Source organism: Dermochelys coriacea, chromosome 1 (genome assembly GCF_009764565.3).
Source record: "Dermochelys coriacea isolate rDerCor1 chromosome 1, rDerCor1.pri.v4, whole genome shotgun sequence".
NCBI classification, from domain to species: Eukaryota; Metazoa; Chordata; order Testudines; family Dermochelyidae; genus Dermochelys; species Dermochelys coriacea.
The window spans coordinates 88,070,347-88,081,122 of NC_050068.2; positions in this window are offsets into that span (position 1 = coordinate 88,070,347).

Here is a 10,776-nt window from a genome sequence, read left to right on the forward strand (position 1 = left end):
AAAGCTGCCCTTCAGCTGGCCTCATCACAACCAACTAGGTCACAATTCTTCATTTTTCCGAGGTAGTTTTTCTCTCTCTTTCCTCTTCCCTATTTTAGGTCCTTTGGCATTCACTCAGTTGAGCAGCATGGGATGGGAGAAGAGGACAAAGAACCCATCCCTGTCTAGCTCAACTCACAAAAGGGCCAGGAACAATTGCAGTTTCCTGACCTCTGAGACCTCTGCTTCTGTTGACATCCCCAGGCATTCACATTGCTCCATACAAGTCAAGAAGGTGTGGCAGAGCTTGCTCCTCTCACCCACATCAGGCCATGTCTACACTACCCACCGGATCGGTGGGTAGTGATCGATCTGTCGGGGATTGATTTATCAGATCTAGTGTAGATGCAATAAATCGATCCCTGATCGCTCTGCCGTCAACTCCGGAACGCCACCACGGCGAGAGGCAGAAGCGGAGTCGATGGGGGAGCGGCGGCTGTCGATCCTGCGTCACGAGGACGCAAAGAAAGTGATTCTAAGTCGATCTAAGATACATCGACTTCAGCTACACTATTCTCGACTATTATCTTAGATTGATCCCCTCCCCCCCCCACAGTGTAGACCAGGCCTCAGTCTCTGAGGTGCAATTTCTCCCTGAGTTCTCTCTGGGTAGTCTGTCTTGGGATTGTTTCTAAGACAGGTCTCTATCTAAATGGTACAATTTAGCTCTTTTAGCTAAGCTAGGAACTTTGCTTCTTTTTTTCCAGTGGCAAAATGAAGAGAAAACTTAATTTAAATTTTATACATGGATAACATTTACTTCACCCTTGAATTATGTTTAGAAAAGCAAAAAATCTTTGATGTTATTAGAAATTAAAAACTGAAAAATTTAAAAACAACAAGTCCTGACTATATATGTTCTCAGATGAAAGATGTTACATAAAGGAGGGGAATTTTTTGGAAGGACATCATAGCTTGGCCAGTATGACTCAATAATATAGTTTACTTACAGAAATAAGTTTAAACTAGTTAATGAAAATAATATATAGCCCATACATATTGTTGTTCAGGCATAAATCATGTGGATTCAACACAATATTACTCAAAGGCTTCAGAGTTTGAGTTTAGTTTAGATCACCAAATGACAGATTCTTATTTCAAATATATCCTAGCTAACTGGGTCATTTAAGTAGGTACAACTGAGCTAAAAAATGACAAGAATAGACTCTCTCAAGTGCTTTCCAGCTGTTCTGTTTCAAGTCCTCGCTGGAACATGAAGTGCAATTGTAGTTATGTTTCCTAACATTTCAGAGCTTTGTGTATATATCAAATGGAAAATGAGGAGTAGGCTTTTTTTTTAACCCTGAAGCAAAGGTTCCCTAAAGTTCTAGTATAAGGTCAGCACAGAACTGGATAGATAATCATAAATAATTTTGTACTCTTTGTATAGTTAGAAACTGCCTATCTAGAGCAAATGTATTCATCTGTAAACTCTTTGAAAGTGCAGTTTTCAATCATTGGGATTCCCCTGCCCAAGTTTTCATTCTAGACCCCTTCCAATATGGCTTCTGTCCCTTGCACTGATCTTGAAACCACTCTTGCCAAAATCTCTACTGACCACTTCTTAGCCAAATATCAGAACCAGTGCTCCATCCCCATTTTCCTTGATTTTTCAGTCACTTTTGAAACAGTCAACTGTGCTCTTCTTCTTGAAACCTTGTCCTCCATTGGCTTCCAGGACTTTGTCTTCTGCTTCTTCTACTGCTCTAATTGCTCCTTCAGTAAGTCCTTTAGAGGATCCTTCTCATATACTCTCCACCTTTCTCTGAGAACATAACATAAGAACATAAGAACGGTCATACCAGGTCAGGCCAAAGGTCAATCCAGCCCAGCATCCTGTCCTCTGACAGTGGCCGACACCACGTGCCCCAGAGGAAATGAACATAACAGGTAATCATCAATTGATCTTTCCCTGTCGCCCATTCCCAGCTTCTGGCAAACATGGGCCATCCCTGCCCATCCTGGCTAAGAGCCATTGATGGACCTATCCTCCAAGAATTATTCTAGTTCTTTTTTGAACCCTGTAATAGTCTTGGCCTTCACAATATCCTCTGGCAAAGAGTTCCACAGGTTCGCTGTGCACTGTTTGAAGAAATACTTCCTTTTGTTTGCTTTAAACCTGCTGCCTATTCATTTTGTTCGGTGACCCTTAGTTCTTGTTTTATGAGAAGGAGTAAATAGCACTTCCTTGTTTACTTTCTCCACACCATTCATGATTTTATAGACCTCTATCATATTCACGGTTAGTCATGTCTTTTCCAGGCTGAAAAGTCTTAATCTTATTAATTTCTCCTGATACAGAGAGATAATAGGGAAATGGGGAGTACCATGATAGATCAACAAAGAAATGACGATTTCACACCCCAGCTATTGATAAGTGAGTTCTTGCCAGACAGGATGCTATCAAACTTTCTCTGGAGGTGATAGACTGGATCACCTTTTTAACAGTCCACAACTGCCTTATTTCAATGTGACTGGTGAGGATGTGACCATTCGCTTCCCAGCTTATGGCTGCCCCTGATGTTTAGCCAAAGGCCTTAGCCTAAGAACAAGGCCTTAGACTATTACAGTGAGAGAAGGCCTATAAACAGGCAGATTGTGATTTTGATTCTTGTTTTGTACCTCTATAACTAGTTAAGTGATAAGAATACACCTAAATTCTTAAAGTAGAGGCCTCTGCAGACAGGCCTGAATATCTATATCCTAACATCTGTCTACTCAGACTTGTCTCCTTCTGCCCAAACTATAGTCAGAACCTGTCTCTCTGATATCTCCTTGTAGATATCTAGCTGTCAGCTCAAGCTCAACATGACAAAAACAGAACTCAGAATCCCCTTACACCCCACAAACCTTCCCGGCTCCCTTCCTTCTCGATTGCTGTGGACAACACCACAAGCCTGGCTCTTACCTGTCTAGGTCCTCACACCCAGGCTATGTCTAAATCATGTAGATTCTTTCTGCACAACATTTCTTAAAATATGGTATTTCCTATCCTTCCACACAGAATATGATCTGATTTGACTGCACTGGTAGACAATATAGATTGTGATATCCCCTTACATAGATTACAGAAGCACGTAGAAGATAGCAAAGGATGGAAAATATTGATAGAGATTCTTCATAGAAACAATCAGTAGATTTTAGATGTAGTTCACATTGTGTATATTCATTATATAGTTTATTGTTAAATATTAATGATAATATGACAACCTTATTGGGCAATATACTCCTATATTATTCATTTAAGTCCTGGGGTGGACAGTAACATTTGTTCTATAAGAGGTCCAGTATGCTTGAATACAAATTGAAGAAAAATGACCTAATCTCAGAACAATATAGGTAATACTTAGAGTTGTATAAAATATATGCAGTGAAATTCTGAATGTTTTTGCAAATTCAAAATTGGTCCCATTTTTATAACACTTTACAAAATGGTACCTTTACAGTGAAATAAGGTCCAATTTTTATTTTATTTTGGCAAAACTATTTAAAGTTCCATAAATTTGCATTCATTTTATTTCATTTTGCAGACAAATTGCCATTTTATAAAATGGAAAAAAAAAGGAGGGTGAATGGAAAAAATGGGTTCAAGAAAATTGCTGAAATTTTCACATGAAGTAATAATTAAAAAAAGTATAATATTATCCCAGTCCTAATAATATAGTCCTAGTAGTCCTCTGGGATAATCTGTATATTTATGGTGGAAGTGGAAGAAATTTTTACGAAGTTCCCCTAGTGGATTTCCTCTGAGATTATTACATTGGGGTTGGAAGTCACAGTTCTCCCTTGTATTTGTGGGGTCCAGCCCCAAACACGTAGATTTCAAAAGAGTTGCTTGTGAGAGACTTCCTGGCCATGGCTGCTCTGAGGCCTCCCCCTTTAAAATGGGACTCCCCACTAAAGAGGGAGTGATGAAGAGGTAATACAGCTTAATCTCATATTAGCATTATCTGAGGAAGTCTACTGGATAAGAATAGGAGTAGATATATTTCTGCCTTTGGTCCCTTCACTCTTCCTGTGGCATGCCTTCCACTTACCCCATATGGACTCTGAATTGCGGAGTCCTCCATGAGGTCTGGGGAAAATGCTGCAGAGGCAGTGGTCCCCATATCTTTACAAGAAAGGTGAGTTTTATATGTAAATAGTCATATTTGGTTCCACATCAGGGAGGCACAATGTGTCTTTCATTAGAAAGTTAATTTAATTAAGGGTCACAGCTCCATTGTGTGGTTGGTATATTTATGTCCAAATTTCATGATAGTAAACTGAATTACAAAATAGTCAAGCAACCTGCCATGGCTCACACAGCAAATCAGTTGCAGAGATGGATCAGAACAGTTCCTCTGGTGCTATCAGCTCCATTTGAATCTTCTTTTCTATGCATCACAAGTTTGTAACTAGATTGTTCAGCCAATCTACTGCTAAATCATTGAGGGTAACAAGGTATAGCAAGCTGTCTTGTTGTAGGGTCACCTGAAAGTAGTGTAAAGCAAAACGAAAGAAGACAAAAGGTAGAACATGGGCTCACATTCTAAGCAAATCTGTTTAATTATAGAGTACAAACCCCAGAAAATATCTCTGTGTACATTTCTCTCTGTGTGCGTGTGTTGTGAGGAGGCTGTAAAGTAGGGATTGAAGTACATCATATGCTTTTAATATGTTAGTTGCTTGGATGGAATTATATGAATTATTACAATAGAATTCTGATTGCTATTTCGTAGTGCATATTTCCTTTCACAAACAAGGATCATAATACTGAAGGTAATATTTTCATTAACCCCATTGCCTCTAGGCATTATAGGGTCCTCAAAATTGAGTATGATTTGTATGTCATATAGTGTGCAATACGCATAATATTACTGATACCAGTTGACACAACTGGGTGCAATCACAGTGAAGATTAACTTTTAACTTTGGCTTTTGTCACTTCAAGTCATAATCTTAACATTAGTTTAGTTTAGTGCTTGTCTTTAGAGTTCCTATTCCTTTTATTTTTATTTGTATATACACACACATACTATTGTTTCGCTAAACTTTTCTCTGATCTCTACTGTGATTAGGACATCCAAGGACAGAGCTCAATGTTATTTTTTGTTAGCTATTAATAAAAATGGGCCTCTCTTCTTCTTAGTTGAGGGGCCTTGCATCTGGTGTATCTGAAACATGGAATAAAGAGTTTTACCTCTGTGGCAGTACCAGAGATGCAGAATAAGCAGGGTGGGGAGGAGAGAGGGATGACTACTAAAGGGAATTGAAGGATGAAGATCTGTGGAGATCCTAACATAACAGTGCAAAAGATGTTAAATTACTTTACAAAGTTGCATATGAACATAAGAACGGCCATACTGGGTCACAACAAAGGTCCATCTAGCACAGTATTCTGTCTCCCGACAGTGGCCAATGCCCAGGTGCCCCAGAGGGAATGACCAGAACAGGTAATCACCAAATAACCCACCCTCTGTCACCCATTCCCAGCTTTTAGCAAACAGAGGCTAGTATGCTTTACCTCCTGAAACACAGATCATGTTGTTCTGTGGGGAAGGACTGTCCCTCCAGTCATCTGCCCTGAAGCCGACTTTCAGCCATTGGAGCATCCGTAATTTTGCTACTGTTGACTCACTGTCCCTAGCCTGTACTCTCACATAGAAGAGCATCAAAGAGTACTCAATGGGAATTCATGCTGTGTCAACTATCCTTAACTGCATGATGATTAACCTGTGGATCAGCCACAGTTTTGGAAGTAGGGGCATGTGCTGTATATTGCGGTTCCTCCTCAACTGTTCTGCCCTGCTCATTTTTCTTCACATGCCTTGGGTAATCTACCTCTTTTTAAGAGGAGTAATATGGCCACTCTGAAAGTCTAAGTGGCATTTTCATAGAGTTTAAGGTGACAAGATATCACCAGATCCCCTAGTCTGACCTCCTGCATATCAGAGACCACTGACACCACCCAGCATCCACACACTAAACCCCAAAACCAAATTTAGACTAAAGTATTACAGCCCATAGGACTATTATGTGCCACTTAATTGTTTCCCTGCTATTGTCGGTGCCTAGAGCACAATGTACATGTAAGATATTATACTCTTTCTGTGTGCATGCTAGAATGAAAGTACAACATCTTGAATTATACCCAAACCAAATTGTTCCTTATAGCGCTATATGTTACAATAACTTCAAGTTTGTAACAACACTTTAGGTAGACACTGACTATATGTTCCAAAGAGAAGGACTTAGGAAGTGCTTATATGGAAGCTCATTTACATATACTTTCCTTGGATCCATTAGAACAATTTTGTAGATATTATTTATCTTGTTCCAGTGCTTTTATTTATTTCCTTGTTGCCAATATTTCCCTAAATATGAATGACTTTTCTGCTAATCTCCATAGATTTTCCTGATCATTTGGCATAATGTTTACAGAAGAATAAAAAGTAATCTGCTTACAAGATGTAATACCTATAACTGGACAGCATCTTGCAGTTCATGGTCTTAACACAAAGAGAAGAGATGAGGAGTATGAATTGTGAATGTTTCGATAGAATCTTTGGATAGGATTGGATATTTTTCTGTAACTGCTGCCAGAAAGCCTAAAGACAAAGAGATACTGCCATTTTTATAGTAAAGCATCTCAATGGGTTTCATTATTCCTAAAATGACAGTCTCATGATCTATATAATAAGATTGCAAGATTGTCACACTCTGTCATTCTTAACCCTATGTCTGAATAGTCAGTGTGAAGGGATGGAAACAGCTACAAGCATGGTTGAGGGCTCTTTTTGCTCTGAGCATCACCAGGATGAATCATCAGTGAGAACTGCAGTCTGTTACTGTCCAATTTTTAAGTTCTTAACCATTTTGACTTTATGACCAACACCTATGCAGTGTACAGATACAGCATGGCATGATCTATTCCATGCCAAGAGTCATAGACCATTGTGATATCAGAGGTAGCTCAACCAATCACCATGCTTATTGTACACCTAAATTGCATGCAACGGTTTAATTGAATGTATGAGGAAGATTGCACTGATGGTGGATTACTTTGCCCAACCACTACACAAATCTACCACAACCCTCCTAGAAGCAAATCAATACAACACAACCAGCATACACAATTATGCTAAAGACACATAGACCCTCACTGCAGCATACACACCTCATTCACCAGCAACAGAAATGCACATAACTCTCCCAGCACAACACAATAACCCCAAACACACATAGTCCGTTATGGCTTAGCATGTACCCTTCCTTCAGGATCTGCACACAACAACACAAATCACTCAGCATAATGTAACCTTCACTCAATTCAATAGAAAACTCCCTAATGCAAACCATGCACCCAAACAAATCAAGACAAAAATAAACATAACCACCCACACAGCAACACAACCAGCAGACACAATAACTCTAGACGTACATAGCCCCCCCCTTATTTCTTATCAACACAAATCTTCCTAAAGACTTACAGATTTATTTGGGCATAAGCTTTCATGGGTAAAAAAAAGTCTGAAGTGGGTTTTTTACCCATGAAAGCTTATGCCCAAATAAATCTGCTTGTCTTTAAGGTGCCACCAGTCTACTCGGTGCCATGGCTACCCCTCTGATACATATCTCCCTGCACAATGCCCCCCACACAAACACAGCTCAACACAAATCTTCCCGCACAACACACATACTCTCCCACCATGACTCATACTTACCATAAAATCTCAATCTTGAGCAGTAAAGCCATGGGTCGTCACTAGTTTAGTATAACTGCCATGCATATGTGGTCAGGATCTTACATTATTGATTTTTGATACCTTACATTTTTGTCTTTATGGTAAGTATGACTGATGCTGAAATGATGTATGCTATACTCCTATAAGGCATATCATTTTAATTATGAAGAAAAATTGTGCAAAATCCTCAACAACATTTCATTCAGTACATAGGACTTTGGTTTTGACATAGCAATACAGAGCATTGGCCTAACAAATTTGGTATCCTGACTAAAAATAGTGATACTTAAAATGCAATACAGAGCATTGGTCTAACAAATTTGGTATCCTGACTAAAAATAGTGATACTTAAAATGAAAAAAAAAAGCCACAATAATAGAAAAGTCCAATTATTCAATACTGTATATAAGAAGGGGAAGAATTCCATGAACACTTTATCTCTCCACTCTCTTGTCCCTTCTGTTATTACTTACCCCCAGGCAAAGAGAATGCAAAATGGATGCAAAATGTTATCATTCTCATATGGTAGTATGTTTTATTCATGTTATACAGTGTAAACAACTACACAGGGTGCTAGGCAGTAGAGAATCAAGCCTTAGAAATGTGTTATTGGATGAGTCATGCAACCTTTTCAGTTTATATTGACATAGTGACGTACAGTACAAGTACAGGCTGATTGAAAATATTATATTGAGTATTACACAGTAATGGTCTAAAAACTGTAGTATCATTGCAGTTACCTAAAATGCTTTAGGCCATTAGTACTGTAGACTTAGTTTTTCCTCTTTTCTCTCCATGAAAACAAAAGACTAGCAACAAATAAAAGCAAATTAAAATGGGTTAAGGTCTGGTGAGTTACTGATTCATTAATACAAACTTTGAAACATTTAAAAAGTGAAAGTGCCAAAGGCAAAACTGAATTTATGGATTTATAAGACCAGTAAGTATTTTTATTATTAGTTTTATATGTAACTGCCAATAAAAATACATCATAACAATTAATTAGACTTACAGTGACATAATGATGACAATTCAGCAGCATGGAAATAATCATGTTGAGGAAACAAATAAATTCAGCCAGCCATGCTATCAAAGCAACAGAAAGCCTCTTTTACCTCCCAGGAACATGCCCTTAACCTTTCCCAAAAATCTACCAAATAAAATTTTTTGCAGTCTGCCAGGAGGGAAATTAAGTAAGGTTTTCTGTTGTTAGTTTGTTTTCCCCCAGCTTCAATAGAAAGGAAGGAATGTCCAGCATTTATGACACTAGCCCATGACTTCAGATACTCTGGTTTGATTCCTTGCTCTGCCACAGCTTTCCTGTGTGACCTCAGACAAGAGTCTAAGCTAGAGCCACAAAGTGGATTTACAGAATGTCAACACAGAAGCTTTGAGCTGTAATTTGCAGTTCAGATAGATGTACACATGCTAACTCTGGTCGAGCTAGCACTTCACAATAGCAGTGTGGCCATGGCAGCTCAGGCTAGCTCCCTGGATACATATTTGGGCAGTAAGTCTGAATAGCTGCCACACTACTTTTAGTCACTAGTTTGAATAGAGATACCTGAGTGTAGTACATGGGGAGCACTAGGTACCTAAGGATGGGATTCACGGAAGCAAGCATGCTGAACAGAGCGCTACTAAGACTAGCCAGTAGGAAATGACAAGGAAAGGGCTCAGCCTGACGCCTCAAAGGGACTTAGGTATCTGACTCTGGGGCAGAAAGATGCAACTCGAAACAAGCCCAGTAGTGCTCAGTGTTAATAAGGATGGAAGAATTTGGCCCTGTTCTATTAAAAATGAAAATAATACAGCTAAAGCTAAATATCAGTCCTTTATAAATACTTTAAAAAGCTGGCACCCTGATCTTGCACTTCTTAACCTAGCAAAACTCTTCTTTAGATCAGAAATTGAGGATTAAGTGCATATAATGCATATTTTCCAGTGTGACACAGTGGAGGGTGGTACATAAGTTTCATGACATGCCTTAAACAACAGGAATGTTTAATAAAGTGGTTGTAGTGGGAAAAGATTAAGATTGTGAGTTTAGTTAGGAACACTTGTAAAAAGTGCACTACCACATTTTTTTCCACTTCAGTTCCTTTAAATTAAAATTGCCCTGCATGGTAATACAAAATATGTACCCAGGACTTAAGCTACAGTTGCTGAACGTTCATTATTGTCGGACAATAAATTTGGATTTCCTTGTTTCCGTGTGATCAAAATTTCATCATTAGCATTGTATCATTTAGTATGTGTGTGTAGGGTTACAATTATTACTTATTTACTCCAAAATTGTGTGTAGGACTAGCATTTATTTTAATGAAGCCAAGACAAAAGCTTCATTTTCACTAATGAAAAAAAGGTGTGGTTTTTACCATGGGATTGGTAATGTATATTAGCTATCCTTCTGTAAAACCCTAGTGGAAACTAGATTCTGTAATTTTTACCATAAGGTAGTGAGGTGAGTACAATGTACCCGCACCCCTGGTTCATCTGATCAGGCTACATAGAGGTAAAAACTACAGAGTCTTGTCTCCACTAGGGCTCTACAGTGGAATAGCTAATGTACATCAATTCTCTTGCTGTTTAAAAAAAAACAAAACAATAAATTTATATTTGCAGTGAAGATGCAGCTAAAATGTAAGTGGACTAGCAAGCAGCTCCATGTTTGAGAGGTCAGTCATAGATCTAGTTTCTCAAGACCAATAGAAACAATATATGACCCTGAAATAAATTAACCCAATGATCAGATTCTAAAAAAGAAATGTGTATATATCCATGTGAAAGGTTATATTGAAGTTAATGGACTATTGTATAAGTAAAATTATGCATATATATAATTTTTGTATGTTTGGACCCTTTGTCTTTCTATCACATTTAAATAATTTCAGAACAGAATCATCAACAATTAATCATCAATATCATTATAACATAAGAGTGTGTTTTAAAGAACTGAATTCAATAAATAATAATTTTAGGGCTAATAACAGTGATTACAAATATTTCC